The sequence below is a fragment of the Equus asinus genome, chromosome 1 (genome assembly GCF_041296235.1).
Source record: "Equus asinus isolate D_3611 breed Donkey chromosome 1, EquAss-T2T_v2, whole genome shotgun sequence".
NCBI lineage: Eukaryota > Metazoa > Chordata > Mammalia > Perissodactyla > Equidae > Equus > Equus asinus.
In genome coordinates this window covers 4,817,370-4,844,849 of record NC_091790.1, presented here as the reverse complement: position 1 = coordinate 4,844,849, position 27,480 = coordinate 4,817,370, and positions in this window count along the sequence as shown.

Sequence of the window (27,480 nt, the reverse complement as noted above, 5' to 3'; positions counted from 1 at the left end):
TGGATAATCCACAATGAAAGATGATGTCCGTCTTTAGACAGACTCTGCTGGAACGTTTGAAAGGCAGAGAAATTCACAAGCCAAAAGACGGCAGCGAAGGTCAAGGCTGGGCTAAGTGGGAAGGGTGAGTTATGAGACTGCTCCAAGCGGGCCAGGAAACCGTGTGTCCGTGAAGCTTGCCGGGACAGCAGAGACACGATTCTGACAAATCCTCTGACATCGCAGTGGACCCGAAAAACAACCTGGCCTCATCTACACAGTGCCAGACTTGGGCTCAAGTAGCATATTCAAGTCCCATTGCCCTCAACTGCAGGTTGCCAACGGAACATGAAAGGGGCCGGCCGGTGGTGCAGCGGTGAGGTCCGCACCTTCTGGGTCGGTGGCCCGGGGTGGGCCGGGTGGACCCTCGGGTGAGCCTGCTCACCACTGCTTCAGGCCTTCTGGGGCAGGCGTCCGAGGTAGTGTAGAGGCAGATGGGAAGGGACGTTAGACAGGGCCAGACTTCCACAGCAAAGACAGGAGCATTGCCAGCAGATGTGAGCTCAGCGATGCACTTCTGCCAGAACAAAACCGATTCAAAGTTGCAAAGCATAGAGAAACTGAAGCTGAAAAGAAAAAGTGAAAAACTGCATGCCAGTGAGAAGGATGAGATCTCTATGAAGAAACTTAGCAAAACAGGTGAAAGCCATGGCAATGGAAAACTAACAAACGTTGGGGGAAAGAAATTCAAGAAGACACAAGGAGAAAGAAGGAGATTCCAGGATCTAGGAGTGGAAGCATCAACACACTGGAAACGTCCCTACCAGAGCAAGGAACCTCTGGATTCCATGCAATCCCAGTCAAAGTTGCAGCAATGTTTCCCACAGAGACAGAAGAGGGAATCCTGAAGCTTCTAGCCAGCAACAAGAGACCCTGACTAGGCAAAGGAATCCTCAGGAAAACGAAAAAAGCAGGACGTGGCACACTTTCCGATTTCAACATATAGGACGAAGCACTAGGTACCGAGACGGCACAGTCTGGGCCCCAAAACAGGCACACAGACCCATGCAACAGAATCGAGAACCCAGAGCCCAACTCAAACGTACATGGACAGCCCATTTTCGACCAGGGAGCCAAGAGGAGACAGCGGAGAAAGGAGAGCCTCTACCATAAACGGTGCTGGGAAGCCTGCACAGCCACATGGAACACAACGAGAGTACACCATGATGTTACACCTGGCACACACACCACCTGAAATGGATCAAAGCCTTGAATGGCAGACTTGAAACCGTGAACCTTGTAGCAGAAGACCTAGGCAGAGTGCTCTTTGCCATCTGTCTGAGCCGCCTGTTTGGAAGAAGCAAGTCTGACTGGGCCAGGGCAACCAAGTCAACAAGAAACCAACGGGACCACGTCAAATGCGGACGCTTCTGCCCAGTGAAGGAAACCATCGACTGAATGGAAAGATAGCACAACGACTGGGGGAGGATGTTTGCAAACCACACATCGGACAAGGGGTGGAAAGCCCAAAGATGCAATCAACTCGCACGTCCCCAGAAGAAAAAAAAAACAACAAGCCAATGAAAACCTGGGCAGAAGATGGAAACAGAGATTTCTGCCAAGAAGATCGAAAGAGGGCCAACGGGTGCATGAACACTTGTTCACCGTCATTAAGTCTCAGGCCAATGCAAATGCAAACTGCAAGGGCACAGCAGCTCACTGTGGTCAGAATGGCTATAAGGAAGCAGACAGGAAGCCACAAGTGTCAGAGAGGAGGTGGAGAGAAGGGAAGCCTCCCGCACCGTTGGTGGGAGTGCAGACCGGTGCAGCCACTACGCCAAGCGGTGTGGAACTGCCTCAGAACTTGAAGAATCCATGTCCCATATGATCCAGCTATTCCTCTGCGGCGTGTTGATCCAAAGAACTCGGAAACACTCCTGCATAAAGACATGTGCACCGCTGAGTTCACCACAGCGTCGCTCCCACTACCCAAGACTTGGAAGCCTCCCTGGAGCCCAGCAAGGGACCAGTGCAGAAGGAAGATGGGCTATAGCCGCGCAATGGCATACCAGTCAGCCGGAACCAAGGATGCAATCCAGCCATTTGTGACCACCAGAATGGCTGGGAGGGTTTTAGGGAAGTGAAACAAGCCCCAGGGAGCAAGGCAAGTACCGTAGGACCTCACTTAAGAGGAGAAGCAAAAACAAGCGGTCAGGAACAGGTGGCACGGGACATTTGATTGGGGGTTCCCAGAGACAAAGCGGGGAGGTGTGAGAGGGTGAAACAGATGATGAGGCACAAGTGTGTGGTGAGGGCCTGCTATTAGGCTTACGCAGGGGAAGATGATGTAAGCTACACGGAAGTCTACATCGATGAGGATGCAAATCGGAAAGATATAGGATGTTCTAATGCAGGGTTGCGGCAATAAATTCACCTCAAAGCAAAAATCCAAAATGGGGTCCAGAATGACGGCATAAAGCTTTGGGGCTGAAAGAGATTAGAGAAGGTGAACTTCCAAGGCTGGAAAATCACCTCAAAATGCGTACTGATGCTACAGAAAGGTAGACCATTCCAAATAGATGAAGAGCAATGCTACCCACAGCACATGCTGCCTGCGAAACCCATGCACCCACGGAAAAGGTTACCGTGCAGGATGTTACTACTAATCACCTTCACGAATAATCCAAACAGGCCCACGTGTTCCCAAGCTCAGGCAAAAGGTTGGTCCAAAAGTCCAATTCAGGGCCGGCCCTGTGGCGGAGCGGGTAAGCGCCCACGTTCCGCTTGGCCGGCCCAGGCCTCACTGTTTCACATCACGGGTGCAGATCACATTAGCAGTCTTAGGAAATATAGATTTCATGGTACGGTGCGGACAGGGATCATAAACTAAGTAGCAATGGTGAGGTCACCTTCTAATACGCACCAGAAAAAGAACCGTGAGGCTTTTACAATCCATGAACGCATCTGGTACACTTCCCCAAAGGAAGCAGGAAGGAAAACATGGGACCTGCCTAGGTGGAATCGGCAGAGTGCTAGGAGATGACACGATCATTGCGCATCAGAGGATTGCCCGGGCAACTTCAACCTGGGAGGGAGTCCAGGACTTTCTCTGGGGAACGTCCACCCACTTGGCCATCTACATAAAATGTAAGAGGTGAAACCCAGGATAATCTTACAGGACAGAAACCAGTGTCTAGAGAGAATGTAGCAGGCCTTCCAAAGTTCGAGGGGCAAGACAGAAACCGACAAGAAATCGAGAAAAAGGAAAACTATCCTACCTGGAAAGGGTGAGGAGTCAGACTGGCCTGAGATGGCTCTGAAACTCTGTGTGCACGCAGGTTGTCAGGACAACTTCGAATTTTGAGGTTGTTTATGACATCACGAGGATCATGTCCGCCAAGATGGCCACACGGTTACAGACCGAGGATTGGCCTAGGCTAGGCTATTAAAGGGAGGGATACCCAGAAACAGCTTTGAGAAACAGAAAGCGGACACAGAAACTGGAAGGCATAAAACAGACGCTGATTCGAGGGGTAAGAAAGGGATCCTTGGCAAGAAGCGAGAATAGAGGGACAAGCCCCGAGAGGAGAACGTTGTCATCTGTTCAAGTCTATGGGGAGGCCATGCTGATTCAAGCTTGCAACTTGATTGGAAGCAAGAGGCCGGACTTGGGCCTTATCAGACCTACGTGGTCCTTCTGCCTTAAGCATAAGCCAAAGTCAAGAATGAGGTCTTGAGGACGTTGAAGAGAAGCCTCGATGCCTCCTTTCCTAGGCCCCTGGCATTCTTTGCAGATCAGTCTCACTTTCCATAGCTCTGGCGTCACGGGGGCCCACTGGGTACATGCTAATGTGTCCCAAGACATGTCTTGGAAGCCTTGAAGGAATGGAGCCCTGTCACGCTTGGGCTATGTCTCTTTGTTTGGAAGTGCTCTACAAGGGTGCTGAAAAGCACCCTTTTCCACAGGCCTTCGTTCCTTCGTGAAGGCTGCCCTCCCAGGCTAGTGTGCTCAGTTTGCCTCCATCGAAATTCTCTCCCCCTACCTCTTGCCGTAGAAGGATTATGGATTATGCATTTTGACACCACATGTAAGGAAGTGGGCTGAAAATGAGAACATTACAATTCTGTTTCAAGAAAAATAAACAGGCGTGGGCTGAGGATGTAAGGCAAACAAATGGCACAGCCTATAGTAATAAAGGAAGCCCGTATCTAGACGGCACCTGGGGGAACGTTCCAGGATCAGGGGTGAAGTTCGAAACTTCCCAAATCCGGAAAGGAGACAGAAAAATATCTTTCCTGGAGAGAGGAATTCATCAGATTCGTCTAATTTGTCTTGGAAACATTGTGTCCGTGAAGGGGGATGCCAGGACCACCTCGAGTTTGGAGTTTCTGACCTCAGGATGTCAAACCAACCCAGATGACCACGTGTCCCCAGTGCTTAGTTTGACCCAGGCTAGGACAGCAAAGACTCCTTCAAGTGACCGGTGCAAATTCAAAGACAACAACCAAGAGTCACGAAAGCTCTCACACCTCGGCCTAGAGAACATACGGTGATTCCAGAAATGCAAAACGAATCACTTGGAATGAAGGGGAACGGACTGATAAGCATGTCTAAGGGGGATAGCTGAGAAATACCATGACGATTCTCCTATGGAAAAGAGACAAAGGTCCCAGAAAATGGAAGGCGAACAGAAATCACCCCTGGATAATCCACAATGAAAGATGATGTCCGTCTTTAGACAGACTCTGCTGGAACGTTTGAAAGGCAGAGAAATTCACAAGCCAAAAGACGGCAGCGAAGGTCAAGGCTGGGCTAAGTGGGAAGGGTGAGTTATGAGACTGCTCCAAGCGGGCCAGGAAACCGTGTGTCCGTGAAGCTTGCCGGGACAGCAGAGACACGATTCTGACAAATCCTCTGACATCGCAGTGGACCCGAAAAACAACCTGGCCTCATCTACACAGTGCCAGACTTGGGCTCAAGTAGCATATTCAAGTCCCATTGCCCTCAACTGCAGGTTGCCAACGGAACATGAAAGGGGCCGGCCGGTGGTGCAGCGGTGAGGTCCGCACCTTCTGGGTCGGTGGCCCGGGGTGGGCCGGGTGGACCCTCGGGTGAGCCTGCTCACCACTGCTTCAGGCCTTCTGGGGCAGGCGTCCGAGGTAGTGTAGAGGCAGATGGGAAGGGACGTTAGACAGGGCCAGACTTCCACAGCAAAGACAGGAGCATTGCCAGCAGATGTGAGCTCAGCGATGCACTTCTGCCAGAACAAAACCGATTCAAAGTTGCAAAGCATAGAGAAACTGAAGCTGAAAAGAAAAAGTGAAAAACTGCATGCCAGTGAGAAGGATGAGATCTCTATGAAGAAACTTAGCAAAACAGGTGAAAGCCATGGCAATGGAAAACTAACAAACGTTGGGGGAAAGAAATTCAAGAAGACACAAGGAGAAAGAAGGAGATTCCAGGATCTAGGAGTGGAAGCATCAACACACTGGAAACGTCCCTACCAGAGCAAGGAACCTCTGGATTCCATGCAATCCCAGTCAAAGTTGCAGCAATGTTTCCCACAGAGACAGAAAGGGGAATCCTGAAGCTTCTAGCCAGCAACAAGAGACCCTGACTAGGCAAAGGAATCCTCAGGAAAACGAAAAAAGCAGGACGTGGCACACTTTCCGATTTCAACATATAGGACGAAGCACTAGGTACCGCGACGGCACAGTCTGGGCCCCAAAACAGGCACACAGACCCATGCAACAGAATCGAGAACCCAGAGCCCAACTCAAACGTACATGGACAGCCCATTTTCGACCAGGGAGCCAAGAGGAGACAGCGGAGAAAGGAGAGCCTCTACCATAAACGGTGCTGGGAAGCCTGCACAGCCACATGGAACACAACGAGAGTACACCATGATGTTACACCTGGCACACACACCACCTGAAATGGATCAAAGCCTTGAATGGCAGACTTGAAACCGTGAACCTTGTAGCAGAAGACCTAGGCAGAGTGCTCTTTGCCATCTGTCTGAGCCGCCTGTTTGGAAGAAGCAAGTCTGACTGGGCCAGGGCAACCAAGTCAACAAGAAACCAACGGGACCACGTCAAATGCGGACGCTTCTGCCCAGTGAAGGAAACCATCGACTGAATGGAAAGATAGCACAACGACTGGGGGAGGATGTTTGCAAACCACACATCGGACAAGGGGTGGAAAGCCCAAAGATGCAATCAACTCGCACGTCCCCAGAAGAAAAAAAAAACAACAAGCCAATGAAAACCTGGGCAGAAGATGGAAACAGAGATTTCTGCCAAGAAGATCGAAAGAGGGCCAACGGGTGCATGAACACTTGTTCACCGTCATTAAGTCTCAGGCCAATGCAAATGCAAACTGCAAGGGCACAGCAGCTCACTGTGGTCAGAATGGCTATAAGGAAGCAGACAGGAAGCCACAAGTGTCAGAGAGGAGGTGGAGAGAAGGGAAGCCTCCCGCACCGTTGGTGGGAGTGCAGACCGGTGCAGCCACTACGCCAAGCGGTGTGGAACTGCCTCAGAACTTGAAGAATCCATGTCCCATATGATCCAGCTATTCCTCTGCGGCGTGTTGATCCAAAGAACTCGGAAACACTCCTGCATAAAGACATGTCCACCGCTGAGTTCACCACAGCGTCGCTCCCACTACCCAAGACTTGGAAGCCTCCCTGGAGCCCAGCAAGGGACCAGTGCAGAAGGAAGATGGGCTATAGCCGCGCAATGGCATACCAGTCAGCCGGAACCAAGGATGCAATCCAGCCATTTGTGACCACCAGAATGGCTGGGAGGGTTTTAGGGAAGTGAAACAAGCCCCAGGGAGCAAGGCAAGTACCGTAGGACCTCACTTAAGAGGAGAAGCAAAAACAAGCGGTCAGGAACAGGTGGCACGGGACATTTGATTGGGGGTTCCCAGAGACAAAGCGGGGAGGTGTGAGAGGGTGAAACAGATGATGAGGCACAAGTGTGTGGTGAGGGCCTGCTATTAGGCTTACGCAGGGGAAGATGATGTAAGCTACACGGAAGTCTACATCGATGAGGATGCAAATCGGAAAGATATAGGATGTTCTAATGCAGGGTTGCGGCAATAAATTCACCTCAAGGCAAAAATCCAAAATGGGGTCCAGAATGACGGCATAAAGCTTTGGGGCTGAAAGAGATTAGAGAAGGTGAACTTCCAAGGCTGGAAAATCACCTCAAAATGCGTACTGATGCTACAGAAAGGTAGACCATTCCAAATAGATGAAGAGCAATGCTACCCACAGCACATGCTGCCTGCGAAACCCATGCACCCACGGAAAAGGTTACCGTGCAGGATGTTACTACTAATCACCTTCACGAATAATCCAAACAGGCCCACGTGTTCCCAAGCTCAGGCAAAAGGTTGGTCCAAAAGTCCAATTCAGGGCCGGCCCTGTGGCGGAGCGGGTAAGCGCCCACGTTCCGCTTGGCCGGCCCAGGCCTCACTGTTTCACATCACGGGTGCAGATCACATTAGCAGTCTTAGGAAATATAGATTTCATGGTACGGTGCGGACAGGGATCATAAACTAAGTAGCAATGGTGAGGTCACCTTCTAATACGCACCAGAAAAAGAACCGTGAGGCTTTTACAATCCATGAACGCATCTGGTACACTTCCCCAAAGGAAGCAGGAAGGAAAACATGGGACCTGCCTAGGTGGAATCGGCAGAGTGCTAGGAGATGACACGATCATTGCGCATCAGAGGATTGCCCGGGCAACTTCAACCTGGGAGGGAGTCCAGGACTTTCTCTGGGGAACGTCCACCCACTTGGCCATCTACATAAAATGTAAGAGGTGAAACCCAGGATAATCTTACAGGACAGAAACCAGTGTCTAGAGAGAATGTAGCAGGCCTTCCAAAGTTCGAGGGGCAAGACAGAAACCGACAAGAAATCGAGAAAAAGGAAAACTATCCTACCTGGAAAGGGTGAGGAGTCAGACTGGCCTGAGATGGCTCTGAAACTCTGTGTGCACGCAGGTTGTCAGGACAACTTCGAATTTTGAGGTTGTTTATGACATCACGAGGATCATGTCCGCCAAGATGGCCACACGGTTACAGACCGAGGATTGGCCTAGGCTAGGCTATTAAAGGGAGGGATACCCAGAAACAGCTTTGAGAAACAGAAAGCGGACACAGAAACTGGAAGGCATAAAACAGACGCTGATTCGAGGGGTAAGAAAGGGATCCTTGGCAAGAAGCGAGAATAGAGGGACAAGCCCCGAGAGGAGAACGTTGTCATCTATTCAAGTCTATGGGGAGGCCATGCTGATTCAAGCTTGCAACTTGATTGGAAGCAAGAGGCCGGACTTGGGCCTTATCAGACCTACGTGGTCCTTCTGCCTTAAGCATAAGCCAAAGTCAAGAATGAGGTCTTGAAGACGTTGAAGAGAAGCCTCGATGCCTCCTTTCCTAGGCCCCTGGCATTCTTTGCAGATCAGTCTCACTTTCCATAGCTCTGGCGTCACGGGGGCCCACTGGGTACATGCTAATGTGTCCCAAGACATGTCTTGGAAGCCTTGAAGGAATGGAGCCCTGTCACGCTTGGGCTATGTCTCTTTGTTTGGAAGTGCTCTACAAGGGTGCTGAAAAGCACCCTTTTCCACAGGCCTTCGTTCCTTCGTGAAGGCTGCCCTCCCAGGCTAGTGTGCTCAGTTTGCCTCCATCGAAATTCTCTCCCCCTACCTCTTGCCGTAGAAGGATTATGGATTATGCATTTTGACACCACATGTAAGGAAGTGGGCTGAAAATGAGAACATTACAATTCTGTTTCAAGAAAAATAAACAGGCGTGGGCTGAGGATGTAAGGCAAACAAATGGCACAGCCTATAGTAATAAAGGAAGCCCGTATCTAGACGGCACCTGGGGGAACGTTCCAGGATCAGGGGTGAAGTTCGAAACTTCCCAAATCCGGAAAGGAGACAGAAAAATATCTTTCCTGGAGAGAGGAATTCATCAGATTCGTCTAATTTGTCTTGGAAACATTGTGTCCGTGAAGGGGGATGCCAGGACCACCTCGAGTTTGGAGTTTCTGACCTCAGGATGTCAAACCAACCCAGATGACCACGTGTCCCCAGTGCTTAGTTTGACCCAGGCTAGGACAGCAAAGACTCCTTCAAGTGACCGGTGCAAATTCAAAGACAACAACCAAGAGTCACGAAAGCTCTCACACCTCGGCCTAGAGAACATACGGTGATTCCAGAAATGCAAAACGAATCACTTGGAATGAAGGGGAACGGACTGATAAGCATGTCTAAGGGGGATAGCTGAGAAATACCATGACGATTCTCCTATGGAAAAGAGACAAAGGTCCCAGAAAATGGAAGGCGAACAGAAATCACCCCTGGATAATCCACAATGAAAGATGATGTCCGTCTTTAGACAGACTCTGCTGGAACGTTTGAAAGGCAGAGAAATTCACAAGCCAAAAGACGGCAGCGAAGGTCAAGGCTGGGCTAAGTGGGAAGGGTGAGTTATGAGACTGCTCCAAGCGGGCCAGGAAACCGTGTGTCCGTGAAGCTTGCCGGGACAGCAGAGACACGATTCTGACAAATCCTCTGACATCGCAGTGGACCCGAAAAACAACCTGGCCTCATCTACACAGTGCCAGACTTGGGCTCAAGTAGCATATTCAAGTCCCATTGCCCTCAACTGCAGGTTGCCAACGGAACATGAAAGGGGCCGGCCGGTGGTGCAGCGGTGAGGTCCGCACCTTCTGGGTCGGTGGCCCGGGGTGGGCTGGGTGGAACCTCGGGTGAGCCTGCTCACCACTGCTTCAGGCCTTCTGGGGCAGGCGTCCGAGGTAGTGTAGAGGCAGATGGGAAGGGACGTTAGACAGGGCCAGACTTCCACAGCAAAGACAGGAGCATTGCCAGCAGATGTGAGCTCAGCGATGCACTTCTGCCAGAACAAAACCGATTCAAAGTTGCAAAGCATAGAGAAACTGAAGCTGAAAAGAAAAAGTGAAAAACTGCATGCCAGTGAGAAGGATGAGATCTCTATGAAGAAACTTAGCAAAACAGGTGAAAGCCATGGCAATGGAAAACTAACAAACGTTGGGGGAAAGAAATTCAAGAAGACACAAGGAGAAAGAAGGAGATTCCAGGATCTAGGAGTGGAAGCATCAACACACTGGAAACGTCCCTACCAGAGCAAGGAACCTCTGGATTCCATGCAATCCCAGTCAAAGTTGCAGCAATGTTTCCCACAGAGACAGAAGAGGGAATCCTGAAGCTTCTAGCCAGCAACAAGAGACCCTGACTAGGCAAAGGAATCCTCAGGAAAACGAAAAAAGCAGGACGTGGCACACTTTCCGATTTCAACATATAGGACGAAGCACTAGGTACCGCGACGGCACACTCTGGGCCCCAAAACAGGCACACAGACCCATGCAACAGAATCGAGAACCCAGAGCCCAACTCAAACGTACATGGACAGCCCATTTTCGACCAGGGAGCCAAGAGGAGACAGCGGAGAAAGGAGAGCCTCTACCATAAACGGTGCTGGGAAGCCTGCACAGCCACATGGAACACAACGAGAGTACACCATGATGTTACACCTGGCACACACACCACCTGAAATGGATCAAAGCCTTGAATGGCAGACTTGAAACCGTGAACCTTGTAGCAGAAGACCTAGGCAGAGTGCTCTTTGCCATCTGTCTGAGCCGCCTGTTTGGAAGAAGCAAGTCCGACTGGGCCAGGGCAACCAAGTCAACAAGAAACCAACGGGATCACGTCAAATGCGGACGCTTCTGGCCAGTGAAGGAAACCATCGACTGAATGGAAAGATAGCACAACGACTGGGGGAGGATGTTTGCAAACCACACATCGGACAAGGGGTGGAAAGCCCAAAGATGCAATCAACTCGCACGTCCCCAGAAGAAAAAAAAAACAACAAGCCAATGAAAACCTGGGCAGAAGATGGAAACAGAGATTTCCGCCAAGAAGATCGAAAGAGGGCCAACGGGTGCATGAACACTTGTTCACCGTCATTAAGTCTCAGGCCAATGCAAATGCAAACTGCAAGGGCACAGCAGCTCACTGTGGTCAGAATGGCTATAAGGAAGCAGACAGGAAGCCACAAGTGTCAGAGAGGAGGTGGAGAGAAGGGAAGCCTCCCGCACCGTTGGTGGGAGTGCAGACCGGTGCAGCCACTACGCCAAGCGGTGTGGAACTGCCTCAGAACTTGAAGAATCCATGTCCCATATGATCCAGCTATTCCTCTGCGGCGTGTTGATCCAAAGAACTCGGAAACACTCCTGCATAAAGACATGTCCACCGCTGAGTTCACCACAGCGTCGCTCCCACTACCCAAGACTTGGAAGCCTCCCTGGAGCCCAGCAAGGGACCAGTGCAGAAGGAAGATGGGCTATAGCCACGCAATGGCATACCAGTCAGCCGGAACCAAGGATGCAATCCAGCCATTTGTGACCACCAGAATGGCTGGGAGGGTTTTAGGGAAGTGAAACAAGCCCCAGGGAGCAAGGCAAGTACCGTAGGACCTCACTTAAGAGGAGAAGCAAAAACAAGCGGTCAGGAACAGGTGGCACGGGACATTTGATTGGGGGTTCCCAGAGACAAAGCGGGGAGGTGTGAGAGGGTGAAACAGATGATGAGGCACAAGTGTGTGGTGAGGGCCTGCTATTAGGCTTACGCAGGGGAAGATGATGTAAGCTACACGGAAGTCTACATCGATGAGGATGCAAATCGGAAAGATATAGGATGTTCTAATGCAGGGTTGCGGCAATAAATTCACCTCAAAGCAAAAATCCAAAATGGGGTCCAGAATGACGGCATAAAGCTTTGGGGCTGAAAGAGATTAGAGAAGGTGAACTTCCAAGGCTGGAAAATCACCTCAAAATGCGTACTGATGCTACAGAAAGGTAGACCATTCCAAATAGATGAAGAGCAATGCTACCCACAGCACATGCTGCCTGCGAAACCCATGCACCCACGGAAAAGGTTACCGTGCAGGATGTTACTACTAATCACCTTCACGAATAATCCAAACAGGCCCACGTGTTCCCAAGCTCAGGCAAAAGGTTGGTCCAAAAGTCCAATTCAGGGCCGGCCCTGTGGCGGAGCGGGTAAGCGCCCACGTTCCGCTTGGCCGGCCCAGGCCTCACTGTTTCACATCACGGGTGCAGATCACATTAGCAGTCTTAGGAAATATAGATTTCATGGTACGGTGCGGACAGGGATCATAAACTAAGTAGCAATGGTGAGGTCACCTTCTAATACGCACCAGAAAAAGAACCGTGAGGCTTTTACAATCCATGAACGCATCTGGTACACTTCCCCAAAGGAAGCAGGAAGGAAAACATGGGACCTGCCTAGGTGGAATCGGCAGAGTGCTAGGAGATGACACGATCATTGCGCATCAGAGGATTGCCCGGGCAACTTCAACCTGGGAGGGAGTCCAGGACTTTCTCTGGGGAACGTCCACCCACTTGGCCATCTACATAAAATGTAAGAGGTGAAACCCAGGATAATCTTACAGGACAGAAACCAGTGTCTAGAGAGAATGTAGCAGGCCTTCCAAAGTTCGAGGGGCAACACAGAAACCGACAAGAAATCGAGAAAAAGGAAAACTATCCTACCTGGAAAGGGTGAGGAGTCAGACTGGCCTGAGATGGCTCTGAAACTCTGTGTGCACGCAGGTTGTCAGGACAACTTCGAATTTTGAGGTTGTTTATGACATCACGAGGATCATGTCCGCCAAGATGGCCACACGGTTACAGACCGAGGATTGGCCTAGGCTAGGCTATTAAAGGGAGGGATACCCAGAAACAGCTTTGAGAAACAGAAAGCGGACACAGAAACTGGAAGGCATAAAACAGACGCTGATTCGAGGGGTAAGAAAGGGATCCTTGGCAAGAAGCGAGAATAGAGGGACAAGCCCCGAGAGGAGAACGTTGTCATCTATTCAAGTCTATGGGGAGGCCATGCTGATTCAAGCTTGCAACTTGATTGGAAGCAAGAGGCCGGACTTGGGCCTTATCAGACCTACGTGGTCCTTCTGCCTTAAGCATAAGCCAAAGTCAAGAATGAGGTCTTGAGGACGTTGAAGAGAAGCCTCGATGCCTCCTTTCCTAGGCCCCTGGCATTCTTTGCAGATCAGTCTCACTTTCCATAGCTCTGGCGTCACGGGGGCCCACTGGGTACATGCTAATGTGTCCCAAGACATGTCTTGGAAGCCTTGAAGGAATGGAGCCCTGTCACGCTTGGGCTATGTCTCTTTGTTTGGAAGTGCTCTACAAGGGTGCTGAAAAGCACCCTTTTCCACAGGCCTTCGTTCCTTCGTGAAGGCTGCCCTCCCAGGCTAGTGTGCTCAGTTTGCCTCCATCGAAATTCTCTCCCCCTACCTCTTGCCGTAGAAGGATTATGGATTATGCATTTTGACACCACATGTAAGGAAGTGGGCTGAAAATGAGAACATTACAATTCTGTTTCAAGAAAAATAAACAGGCGTGGGCTGAGGATGTAAGGCAAACAAATGGCACAGCCTATAGTAAGAAAGGAAGCCCGTATCTAGACGGCACCTGGGGGAACGTTCCAGGATCAGGGGTGAAGTTCGAAACTTCCCAAATCCGGAAAGGAGACAGAAAAATATCTTTCCTGGAGAGAGGAATTCATCAGATTCGTCTAATTTGTCTTGGAAACATTGTGTCCGTGAAGGGGGATGCCAGGACCACCTCGAGTTTGGAGTTTCTGACCTCAGGATGTCAAACCAACCCAGATGACCACGTGTCCCCAGTGCTTAGTTTGACCCAGGCTAGGACAGCAAAGACTCCTTCAAGTGACCGGTGCAAATTCAAAGACAACAACCAAGAGTCACGAAAGCTCTCACACCTCGGCCTAGAGAACATACGGTGATTCCAGAAATGCAAAACGAATCACTTGGAATGAAGGGGAACGGACTGATAAGCATGTCTAAGGGGGATAGCTGAGAAATACCATGACGATTCTCCTATGGAAAAGAGACAAAGGTCCCAGAAAATGGAAGGCGAACAGAAATCACCCCTGGATAATCCACAATGAAAGATGATGTCCGTCTTTAGACAGACTCTGCTGGAACGTTTGAAAGGCAGAGAAATTCACAAGCCAAAAGACGGCAGCGAAGGTCAAGGCTGGGCTAAGTGGGAAGGGTGAGTTATGAGACTGCTCCAAGCGGGCCAGGAAACCGTGTGTCCGTGAAGCTTGCCGGGACAGCAGAGACACGATTCTGACAAATCCTCTGACATCGCAGTGGACCCGAAAAACAACCTGGCCTCATCTACACAGTGCCAGACTTGGGCTCAAGTAGCATATTCAAGTCCCATTGCCCTCAACTGCAGGTTGCCAACGGAACATGAAAGGGGCCGGCCGGTGGTGCAGCGGTGAGGTCCGCACCTTCTGGGTCGGTGGCCCGGGGTGGGCCGGGTGGACCCTCGGGTGAGCCTGCTCACCACTGCTTCAGGCCTTCTGGGGCAGGCGTCCGAGGTAGTGTAGAGGCAGATGGGAAGGGACGTTAGACAGGGCCAGACTTCCACAGCAAAGACAGGAGCATTGCCAGCAGATGTGAGCTCAGCGATGCACTTCTGCCAGAACAAAACCGATTCAAAGTTGCAAAGCATAGAGAAACTGAAGCTGAAAAGAAAAAGTGAAAAACTGCATGCCAGTGAGAAGGATGAGATCTCTATGAAGAAACTTAGCAAAACAGGTGAAAGCCATGGCAATGGAAAACTAACAAACGTTGGGGGAAAGAAATTCAAGAAGACACAAGGAGAAAGAAGGAGATTCCAGGATCTAGGAGTGGAAGCATCAACACACTGGAAACGTCCCTACCAGAGCAAGGAACCTCTGGATTCCATGCAATCCCAGTCAAAGTTGCAGCAATGTTTCCCACAGAGACAGAAGAGGGAATCCTGAAGCTTCTAGCCAGCAACAAGAGACCCTGACTAGGCAAAGGAATCCTCAGGAAAACGAAAAAAGCAGGACGTGGCACACTTTCCGATTTCAACATATAGGACGAAGCACTAGGTACCGAGACGGCACAGTCTGGGCCCCAAAACAGGCACACAGACCCATGCAACAGAATCGAGAACCCAGAGCCCAACTCAAACGTACATGGACAGCCCATTTTCGACCAGGGAGCCAAGAGGAGACAGCGGAGAAAGGAGAGCCTCTACCATAAACGGTGCTGGGAAGCCTGCACAGCCACATGGAACACAACGAGAGTACACCATGATGTTACACCTGGCACACACACCACCTGAAATGGATCAAAGCCTTGAATGGCAGACTTGAAACCGTGAACCTTGTAGCAGAAGACCTAGGCAGAGTGCTCTTTGCCATCTGTCTGAGCCGCCTGTTTGGAAGAAGCAAGTCTGACTGGGCCAGGGCAACCAAGTCAACAAGAAACCAACGGGACCACGTCAAATGCGGACGCTTCTGCCCAGTGAAGGAAACCATCGACTGAATGGAAAGATAGCACAACGACTGGGGGAGGATGTTTGCAAACCACACATCGGACAAGGGGTGGAAAGCCCAAAGATGCAATCAACTCGCACGTCCCCAGAAGAAAAAAAAACAACAAGCCAATGAAAACCTGGGCAGAAGATGGAAACAGAGATTTCTGCCAAGAAGATCGAAAGAGGGCCAACGGGTGCATGAACACTTGTTCACCGTCATTAAGTCTCAGGCCAATGCAAATGCAAACTGCAAGGGCACAGCAGCTCACTGTGGTCAGAATGGCTATAAGGAAGCAGACAGGAAGCCACAAGTGTCAGAGAGGAGGTGGAGAGAAGGGAAGCCTCCCGCACCGTTGGTGGGAGTGCAGACCGGTGCAGCCACTACGCCAAGCGGTGTGGAACTGCCTCAGAACTTGAAGAATCCATGTCCCATATGATCCAGCTATTCCTCTGCGGCGTGTTGATCCAAAGAACTCGGAAACACTCCTGCATAAAGACATGTCCACCGCTGAGTTCACCACAGCGTCGCTCCCACTACCCAAGACTTGGAAGCCTCCCTGGAGCCCAGCAAGGGACCAGTGCAGAAGGAAGATGGGCTATAGCCGCGCAATGGCATACCAGTCAGCCGGAACCAAGGATGCAATCCAGCCATTTGTGACCACCAGAATGGCTGGGAGGGTTTTAGGGAAGTGAAACAAGCCCCAGGGAGCAAGGCAAGTACCGTAGGACCTCACTTAAGAGGAGAAGCAAAAACAAGCGGTCAGGAACAGGTGGCACGGGACATTTGATTGGGGGTTCCCAGAGACAAAGCGGGGAGGTGTGAGAGGGTGAAACAGATGATGAGGCACAAGTGTGTGGTGAGGGCCTGCTATTAGGCTTACGCAGGGGAAGATGATGTAAGCTACACGGAAGTCTACATCGATGAGGATGCAAATCGGAAAGATATAGGATGTTCTAATGCAGGGTTGCGGCAATAAATTCACCTCAAAGCAAAAATCCAAAATGGGGTCCAGAATGACGGCATAAAGCTTTGGGGCTGAAAGAGATTAGAGAAGGTGAACTTCCAAGGCTGGAAAATCACCTCAAAATGCGTACTGATGCTACAGAAAGGTAGACCATTCCAAATAGATGAAGAGCAATGCTACCCACAGCACATGCTGCCTGCGAAACCCATGCACCCACGGAAAAGGTTACCGTGCAGGATGTTACTACTAATCACCTTCACGAATAATCCAAACAGGCCCACGTGTTCCCAAGCTCAGGCAAAAGGTTGGTCCAAAAGTCCAATTCAGGGCCGGCCCTGTGGCGGAGCGGGTAAGCGCCCACGTTCCGCTTGGCCGGCCCAGGCCTCACTGTTTCACATCACGGGTGCAGATCACATTAGCAGTCTTAGGAAATATAGATTTCATGGTACGGTGCGGACAGGGATCATAAACTAAGTAGCAATGGTGAGGTCACCTTCTAATACGCACCAGAAAAAGAACCGTGAGGCTTTTACAATCCATGAACGCATCTGGTACACTTCCCCAAAGGAAGCAGGAAGGAAAACATGGGACCTGCCTAGGTGGAATCGGCAGAGTGCTAGGAGATGACACGATCATTGCGCATCAGAGGATTGCCCGGGCAACTTCAACCTGGGAGGGAGTCCAGGACTTTCTCTGGGGAACGTCCACCCACTTGGCCATCTACATAAAATGTAAGAGGTGAAACCCAGGATAATCTTACAGGACAGAAACCAGTGTCTAGAGAGAATGTAGCAGGCCTTCCAAAGTTCGAGGGGCAAGACAGAAACCGACAAGAAATCGAGAAAAAGGAAAACTATCCTACCTGGAAAGGGTGAGGAGTCAGACTGGCCTGAGATGGCTCTGAAACTCTGTGTGCACGCAGGTTGTCAGGACAACTTCGAATTTTGAGGTTGTTTATGACATCACGAGGATCATGTCCGCCAAGATGGCCACACGGTTACAGACCGAGGATTGGCCTAGGCTAGGCTATTAAAGGGAGGGATACCCAGAAACAGCTTTGAGAAACAGAAAGCGGACACAGAAACTGGAAGGCATAAAACAGACGCTGATTCGAGGGGTAAGAAAGGGATCCTTGGCAAGAAGCGAGAATAGAGGGACAAGCCCCGAGAGGAGAACGTTGTCATCTATTCAAGTCTATGGGGAGGCCATGCTGATTCAAGCTTGCAACTTGATTGGAAGCAAGAGGCCGGACTTGGGCCTTATCAGACCTACGTGGTCCTTCTGCCTTAAGCATAAGCCAAAGTCAAGAATGAGGTCTTGAGGACGTTGAAGAGAAGCCTCGATGCCTCCTTTCCTAGGCCCCTGGCATTCTTTGCAGATCAGTCTCACTTTCCATAGCTCTGGCGTCACGGGGGCCCACTGGGTACATGCTAATGTGTCCCAAGACATGTCTTGGAAGCCTTGAAGGAATGGAGCCCTGTCACGCTTGGGCTATGTCTCTTTGTTTGGAAGTGCTCTACAAGGGTGCTGAAAAGCACCCTTTTCCACAGGCCTTCGTTCCTTCGTGAAGGCTGCCCTCCCAGGCTAGTGTGCTCAGTTTGCCTCCATCGAAATTCTCTCCCCCTACCTCTTGCCGTAGAAGGATTATGGATTATGCATTTTGACACCACATGTAAGGAAGTGGGCTGAAAATGAGAACATTACAATTCTGTTTCAAGAAAAATAAACAGGCGTGGGCTGAGGATGTAAGGCAAACAAATGGCACAGCCTATAGTAAGAAAGGAAGCCCGTATCTAGACGGCACCTGGGGGAACGTTCCAGGATCAGGGGTGAAGTTCGAAACTTCCCAAATCCGGAAAGGAGACAGAAAAATATCTTTCCTGGAGAGAGGAATTCATCAGATTCGTCTAATTTGTCTTGGAAACATTGTGTCCGTGAAGGGGGATGCCAGGACCACCTCGAGTTTGGAGTTTCTGACCTCAGGATGTCAAACCAACCCAGATGACCACGTGTCCCCAGTGCTTAGTTTGACCCAGGCTAGGACAGCAAAGACTCCTTCAAGTGACCGGTGCAAATTCAAAGACAACAACCAAGAGTCACGAAAGCTCTCACACCTCGGCCTAGAGAACATACGGTGATTCCAGAAATGCAAAACGAATCACTTGGAATGAAGGGGAACGGACTGATAAGCATGTCTAAGGGGGATAGCTGAGAAATACCATGACGATTCTCCTATGGAAAAGAGACAAAGGTCCCAGAAAATGGAAGGCGAACAGAAATCACCCCTGGATAATCCACAATGAAAGATGATGTCCGTCTTTAGACAGACTCTGCTGGAACGTTTGAAAGGCAGAGAAATTCACAAGCCAAAAGACGGCAGCGAAGGTCAAGGCTGGGCTAAGTGGGAAGGGTGAGTTATGAGACTGCTCCAAGCGGGCCAGGAAACCGTGTGTCCGTGAAGCTTGCCGGGACAGCAGAGACACGATTCTGACAAATCCTCTGACATCGCAGTGGACCCGAAAAACAACCTGGCCTCATCTACACAGTGCCAGACTTGGGCTCAAGTAGCATATTCAAGTCCCATTGCCCTCAACTGCAGGTTGCCAACGGAACATGAAAGGGGCCGGCCGGTGGTGCAGCGGTGAGGTCCGCACCTTCTGGGTCGGTGGCCCGGGGTGGGCCGGGTGGACCCTCGGGTGAGCCTGCTCACCACTGCTTCAGGCCTTCTGGGGCAGGCGTCCGAGGTAGTGTAGAGGCAGATGGGAAGGGACGTTAGACAGGGCCAGACTTCCACAGCAAAGACAGGAGCATTGCCAGCAGATGTGAGCTCAGCGATGCACTTCTGCCAGAACAAAACCGATTCAAAGTTGCAAAGCATAGAGAAACTGAAGCTGAAAAGAAAAAGTGAAAAACTGCATGCCAGTGAGAAGGATGAGATCTCTATGAAGAAACTTAGCAAAACAGGTGAAAGCCATGGCAATGGAAAACTAACAAACGTTGGGGGAAAGAAATTCAAGAAGACACAAGGAGAAAGAAGGAGATTCCAGGATCTAGGAGTGGAAGCATCAACACACTGGAAACGTCCCTACCAGAGCAAGGAACCTCTGGATTCCATGCAATCCCAGTCAAAGTTGCAGCAATGTTTCCCACAGAGACAGAAAGGGGAATCCTGAAGCTTCTAGCCAGCAACAAGAGACCCTGACTAGGCAAAGGAATCCTCAGGAAAACGAAAAAAGCAGGACGTGGCACACTTTCCGATTTCAACATATAGGACGAAGCACTAGGTACCGCGACGGCACAGTCTGGGCCCCAAAACAGGCACACAGACCCATGCAACAGAATCGAGAACCCAGAGCCCAACTCAAACGTACATGGACAGCCCATTTTCGACCAGGGAGCCAAGAGGAGACAGCGGAGAAAGGAGAGCCTCTACCATAAACGGTGCTGGGAAGCCTGCACAGCCACATGGAACACAACGAGAGTACACCATGATGTTACACCTGGCACACACACCACCTGAAATGGATCAAAGCCTTGAATGGCAGACTTGAAACCGTGAACCTTGTAGCAGAAGACCTAGGCAGAGTGCTCTTTGCCATCTGTCTGAGCCGCCTGTTTGGAAGAAGCAAGTCTGACTGGGCCAGGGCAACCAAGTCAACAAGAAACCAACGGGACCACGTCAAATGCGGACGCTTCTGCCCAGTGAAGGAAACCATCGACTGAATGGAAAGATAGCACAACGACTGGGGGAGGATGTTTGCAAACCACACATCGGACAAGGGGTGGAAAGCCCAAAGATGCAATCAACTCGCACGTCCCCAGAAGAAAAAAAAAACAACAAGCCAATGAAAACCTGGGCAGAAGATGGAAACAGAGATTTCTGCCAAGAAGATCGAAAGAGGGCCAACGGGTGCATGAACACTTGTTCACCGTCATTAAGTCTCAGGCCAATGCAAATGCAAACTGCAAGGGCACAGCAGCTCACTGTGGTCAGAATGGCTATAAGGAAGCAGACAGGAAGCCACAAGTGTCAGAGAGGAGGTGGAGAGAAGGGAAGCCTCCCGCACCGTTGGTGGGAGTGCAGACCGGTGCAGCCACTACGCCAAGCGGTGTGGAACTGCCTCAGAACTTGAAGAATCCATGTCCCATATGATCCAGCTATTCCTCTGCGGCGTGTTGATCCAAAGAACTCGGAAACACTCCTGCATAAAGACATGTCCACCGCTGAGTTCACCACAGCGTCGCTCCCACTACCCAAGACTTGGAAGCCTCCCTGGAGCCCAGCAAGGGACCAGTGCAGAAGGAAGATGGGCTATAGCCGCGCAATGGCATACCAGTCAGCCGGAACCAAGGATGCAATCCAGCCATTTGTGACCACCAGAATGGCTGGGAGGGTTTTAGGGAAGTGAAACAAGCCCCAGGGAGCAAGGCAAGTACCGTAGGACCTCACTTAAGAGGAGAAGCAAAAACAAGCGGTCAGGAACAGGTGGCACGGGACATTTGATTGGGGGTTCCCAGAGACAAAGCGGGGAGGTGTGAGAGGGTGAAACAGATGATGAGGCACAAGTGTGTGGTGAGGGCCTGCTATTAGGCTTACGCAGGGGAAGATGATGTAAGCTACACGGAAGTCTACATCGATGAGGATGCAAATCGGAAAGATATAGGATGTTCTAATGCAGGGTTGCGGCAATAAATTCACCTCAAGGCAAAAATCCAAAATGGGGTCCAGAATGACGGCATAAAGCTTTGGGGCTGAAAGAGATTAGAGAAGGTGAACTTCCAAGGCTGGAAAATCACCTCAAAATGCGTACTGATGCTACAGAAAGGTAGACCATTCCAAATAGATGAAGAGCAATGCTACCCACAGCACATGCTGCCTGCGAAACCCATGCACCCACGGAAAAGGTTACCGTGCAGGATGTTACTACTAATCACCTTCACGAATAATCCAAACAGGCCCACGTGTTCCCAAGCTCAGGCAAAAGGTTGGTCCAAAAGTCCAATTCAGGGCCGGCCCTGTGGCGGAGCGGGTAAGCGCCCACGTTCCGCTTGGCCGGCCCAGGCCTCACTGTTTCACATCACGGGTGCAGATCACATTAGCAGTCTTAGGAAATATAGATTTCATGGTACGGTGCGGACAGGGATCATAAACTAAGTAGCAATGGTGAGGTCACCTTCTAATACGCACCAGAAAAAGAACCGTGAGGCTTTTACAATCCATGAACGCATCTGGTACACTTCCCCAAAGGAAGCAGGAAGGAAAACATGGGACCTGCCTAGGTGGAATCGGCAGAGTGCTAGGAGATGACACGATCATTGCGCATCAGAGGATTGCCCGGGCAACTTCAACCTGGGAGGGAGTCCAGGACTTTCTCTGGGGAACGTCCACCCACTTGGCCATCTACATAAAATGTAAGAGGTGAAACCCAGGATAATCTTACAGGACAGAAACCAGTGTCTAGAGAGAATGTAGCAGGCCTTCCAAAGTTCGAGGGGCAAGACAGAAACCGACAAGAAATCGAGAAAAAGGAAAACTATCCTACCTGGAAAGGGTGAGGAGTCAGACTGGCCTGAGATGGCTCTGAAACTCTGTGTGCACGCAGGTTGTCAGGACAACTTCGAATTTTGAGGTTGTTTATGACATCACGAGGATCATGTCCGCCAAGATGGCCACACGGTTACAGACCGAGGATTGGCCTAGGCTAGGCTATTAAAGGGAGGGATACCCAGAAACAGCTTTGAGAAACAGAAAGCGGACACAGAAACTGGAAGGCATAAAACAGACGCTGATTCGAGGGGTAAGAAAGGGATCCTTGGCAAGAAGCGAGAATAGAGGGACAAGCCCCGAGAGGAGAACGTTGTCATCTATTCAAGTCTATGGGGAGGCCATGCTGATTCAAGCTTGCAACTTGATTGGAAGCAAGAGGCCGGACTTGGGCCTTATCAGACCTACGTGGTCCTTCTGCCTTAAGCATAAGCCAAAGTCAAGAATGAGGTCTTGAAGACGTTGAAGAGAAGCCTCGATGCCTCCTTTCCTAGGCCCCTGGCATTCTTTGCAGATCAGTCTCACTTTCCATAGCTCTGGCGTCACGGGGGCCCACTGGGTACATGCTAATGTGTCCCAAGACATGTCTTGGAAGCCTTGAAGGAATGGAGCCCTGTCACGCTTGGGCTATGTCTCTTTGTTTGGAAGTGCTCTACAAGGGTGCTGAAAAGCACCCTTTTCCACAGGCCTTCGTTCCTTCGTGAAGGCTGCCCTCCCAGGCTAGTGTGCTCAGTTTGCCTCCATCGAAATTCTCTCCCCCTACCTCTTGCCGTAGAAGGATTATGGATTATGCATTTTGACACCACATGTAAGGAAGTGGGCTGAAAATGAGAACATTACAATTCTGTTTCAAGAAAAATAAACAGGCGTGGGCTGAGGATGTAAGGCAAACAAATGGCACAGCCTATAGTAATAAAGGAAGCCCGTATCTAGACGGCACCTGGGGGAACGTTCCAGGATCAGGGGTGAAGTTCGAAACTTCCCAAATCCGGAAAGGAGACAGAAAAATATCTTTCCTGGAGAGAGGAATTCATCAGATTCGTCTAATTTGTCTTGGAAACATTGTGTCCGTGAAGGGGGATGCCAGGACCACCTCGAGTTTGGAGTTTCTGACCTCAGGATGTCAAACCAACCCAGATGACCACGTGTCCCCAGTGCTTAGTTTGACCCAGGCTAGGACAGCAAAGACTCCTTCAAGTGACCGGTGCAAATTCAAAGACAACAACCAAGAGTCACGAAAGCTCTCACACCTCGGCCTAGAGAACATACGGTGATTCCAGAAATGCAAAACGAATCACTTGGAATGAAGGGGAACGGACTGATAAGCATGTCTAAGGGGGATAGCTGAGAAATACCATGACGATTCTCCTATGGAAAAGAGACAAAGGTCCCAGAAAATGGAAGGCGAACAGAAATCACCCCTGGATAATCCACAATGAAAGATGATGTCCGTCTTTAGACAGACTCTGCTGGAACGTTTGAAAGGCAGAGAAATTCACAAGCCAAAAGACGGCAGCGAAGGTCAAGGCTGGGCTAAGTGGGAAGGGTGAGTTATGAGACTGCTCCAAGCGGGCCAGGAAACCGTGTGTCCGTGAAGCTTGCCGGGACAGCAGAGACACGATTCTGACAAATCCTCTGACATCGCAGTGGACCCGAAAAACAACCTGGCCTCATCTACACAGTGCCAGACTTGGGCTCAAGTAGCATATTCAAGTCCCATTGCCCTCAACTGCAGGTTGCCAACGGAACATGAAAGGGGCCGGCCGGTGGTGCAGCGGTGAGGTCCGCACCTTCTGGGTCGGTGGCCCGGGGTGGGCTGGGTGGAACCTCGGGTGAGCCTGCTCACCACTGCTTCAGGCCTTCTGGGGCAGGCGTCCGAGGTAGTGTAGAGGCAGATGGGAAGGGACGTTAGACAGGGCCAGACTTCCACAGCAAAGACAGGAGCATTGCCAGCAGATGTGAGCTCAGCGATGCACTTCTGCCAGAACAAAACCGATTCAAAGTTGCAAAGCATAGAGAAACTGAAGCTGAAAAGAAAAAGTGAAAAACTGCATGCCAGTGAGAAGGATGAGATCTCTATGAAGAAACTTAGCAAAACAGGTGAAAGCCATGGCAATGGAAAACTAACAAACGTTGGGGGAAAGAAATTCAAGAAGACACAAGGAGAAAGAAGGAGATTCCAGGATCTAGGAGTGGAAGCATCAACACACTGGAAACGTCCCTACCAGAGCAAGGAACCTCTGGATTCCATGCAATCCCAGTCAAAGTTGCAGCAATGTTTCCCACAGAGACAGAAGAGGGAATCCTGAAGCTTCTAGCCAGCAACAAGAGACCCTGACTAGGCAAAGGAATCCTCAGGAAAACGAAAAAAGCAGGACGTGGCACACTTTCCGATTTCAACATATAGGACGAAGCACTAGGTACCGCGACGGCACACTCTGGGCCCCAAAACAGGCACACAGACCCATGCAACAGAATCGAGAACCCAGAGCCCAACTCAAACGTACATGGACAGCCCATTTTCGACCAGGGAGCCAAGAGGAGACAGCGGAGAAAGGAGAGCCTCTACCATAAACGGTGCTGGGAAGCCTGCACAGCCACATGGAACACAACGAGAGTACACCATGATGTTACACCTGGCACACACACCACCTGAAATGGATCAAAGCCTTGAATGGCAGACTTGAAACCGTGAACCTTGTAGCAGAAGACCTAGGCAGAGTGCTCTTTGCCATCTGTCTGAGCCGCCTGTTTGGAAGAAGCAAGTCCGACTGGGCCAGGGCAACCAAGTCAACAAGAAACCAACGGGATCACGTCAAATGCGGACGCTTCTGGCCAGTGAAGGAAACCATCGACTGAATGGAAAGATAGCACAACGACTGGGGGAGGATGTTTGCAAACCACACATCGGACAAGGGGTGGAAAGCCCAAAGATGCAATCAACTCGCACGTCCCCAGAAGAAAAAAAAAACAACAAGCCAATGAAAACCTGGGCAGAAGATGGAAACAGAGATTTCCGCCAAGAAGATCGAAAGAGGGCCAACGGGTGCATGAACACTTGTTCACCGTCATTAAGTCTCAGGCCAATGCAAATGCAAACTGCAAGGGCACAGCAGCTCACTGTGGTCAGAATGGCTATAAGGAAGCAGACAGGAAGCCACAAGTGTCAGAGAGGAGGTGGAGAGAAGGGAAGCCTCCCGCACCGTTGGTGGGAGTGCAGACCGGTGCAGCCACTACGCCAAGCGGTGTGGAACTGCCTCAGAACTTGAAGAATCCATGTCCCATATGATCCAGCTATTCCTCTGCGGCGTGTTGATCCAAAGAACTCGGAAACACTCCTGCATAAAGACATGTCCACCGCTGAGTTCACCACAGCGTCGCTCCCACTACCCAAGACTTGGAAGCCTCCCTGGAGCCCAGCAAGGGACCAGTGCAGAAGGAAGATGGGCTATAGCCACGCAATGGCATACCAGTCAGCCGGAACCAAGGATGCAATCCAGCCATTTGTGACCACCAGAATGGCTGGGAGGGTTTTAGGGAAGTGAAACAAGCCCCAGGGAGCAAGGCAAGTACCGTAGGACCTCACTTAAGAGGAGAAGCAAAAACAAGCGGTCAGGAACAGGTGGCACGGGACATTTGATTGGGGGTTCCCAGAGACAAAGCGGGGAGGTGTGAGAGGGTGAAACAGATGATGAGGCACAAGTGTGTGGTGAGGGCCTGCTATTAGGCTTACGCAGGGGAAGATGATGTAAGCTACACGGAAGTCTACATCGATGAGGATGCAAATCGGAAAGATATAGGATGTTCTAATGCAGGGTTGCGGCAATAAATTCACCTCAAAGCAAAAATCCAAAATGGGGTCCAGAATGACGGCATAAAGCTTTGGGGCTGAAAGAGATTAGAGAAGGTGAACTTCCAAGGCTGGAAAATCACCTCAAAATGCGTACTGATGCTACAGAAAGGTAGACCATTCCAAATAGATGAAGAGCAATGCTACCCACAGCACATGCTGCCTGCGAAACCCATGCACCCACGGAAAAGGTTACCGTGCAGGATGTTACTACTAATCACCTTCACGAATAATCCAAACAGGCCCACGTGTTCCCAAGCTCAGGCAAAAGGTTGGTCCAAAAGTCCAATTCAGGGCCGGCCCTGTGGCGGAGCGGGTAAGCGCCCACGTTCCGCTTGGCCGGCCCAGGCCTCACTGTTTCACATCACGGGTGCAGATCACATTAGCAGTCTTAGGAAATATAGATTTCATGGTACGGTGCGGACAGGGATCATAAACTAAGTAGCAATGGTGAGGTCACCTTCTAATACGCACCAGAAAAAGAACCGTGAGGCTTTTACAATCCATGAACGCATCTGGTACACTTCCCCAAAGGAAGCAGGAAGGAAAACATGGGACCTGCCTAGGTGGAATCGGCAGAGTGCTAGGAGATGACACGATCATTGCGCATCAGAGGATTGCCCGGGCAACTTCAACCTGGGAGGGAGTCCAGGACTTTCTCTGGGGAACGTCCACCCACTTGGCCATCTACATAAAATGTAAGAGGTGAAACCCAGGATAATCTTACAGGACAGAAACCAGTGTCTAGAGAGAATGTAGCAGGCCTTCCAAAGTTCGAGGGGCAACACAGAAACCGACAAGAAATCGAGAAAAAGGAAAACTATCCTACCTGGAAAGGGTGAGGAGTCAGACTGGCCTGAGATGGCTCTGAAACTCTGTGTGCACGCAGGTTGTCAGGACAACTTCGAATTTTGAGGTTGTTTATGACATCACGAGGATCATGTCCGCCAAGATGGCCACACGGTTACAGACCGAGGATTGGCCTAGGCTAGGCTATTAAAGGGAGGGATACCCAGAAACAGCTTTGAGAAACAGAAAGCGGACACAGAAACTGGAAGGCATAAAACAGACGCTGATTCGAGGGGTAAGAAAGGGATCCTTGGCAAGAAGCGAGAATAGAGGGACAAGCCCCGAGAGGAGAACGTTGTCATCTATTCAAGTCTATGGGGAGGCCATGCTGATTCAAGCTTGCAACTTGATTGGAAGCAAGAGGCCGGACTTGGGCCTTATCAGACCTACGTGGTCCTTCTGCCTTAAGCATAAGCCAAAGTCAAGAATGAGGTCTTGAGGACGTTGAAGAGAAGCCTCGATGCCTCCTTTCCTAGGCCCCTGGCATTCTTTGCAGATCAGTCTCACTTTCCATAGCTCTGGCGTCACGGGGGCCCACTGGGTACATGCTAATGTGTCCCAAGACATGTCTTGGAAGCCTTGAAGGAATGGAGCCCTGTCACGCTTGGGCTATGTCTCTTTGTTTGGAAGTGCTCTACAAGGGTGCTGAAAAGCACCCTTTTCCACAGGCCTTCGTTCCTTCGTGAAGGCTGCCCTCCCAGGCTAGTGTGCTCAGTTTGCCTCCATCGAAATTCTCTCCCCCTACCTCTTGCCGTAGAAGGATTATGGATTATGCATTTTGACACCACATGTAAGGAAG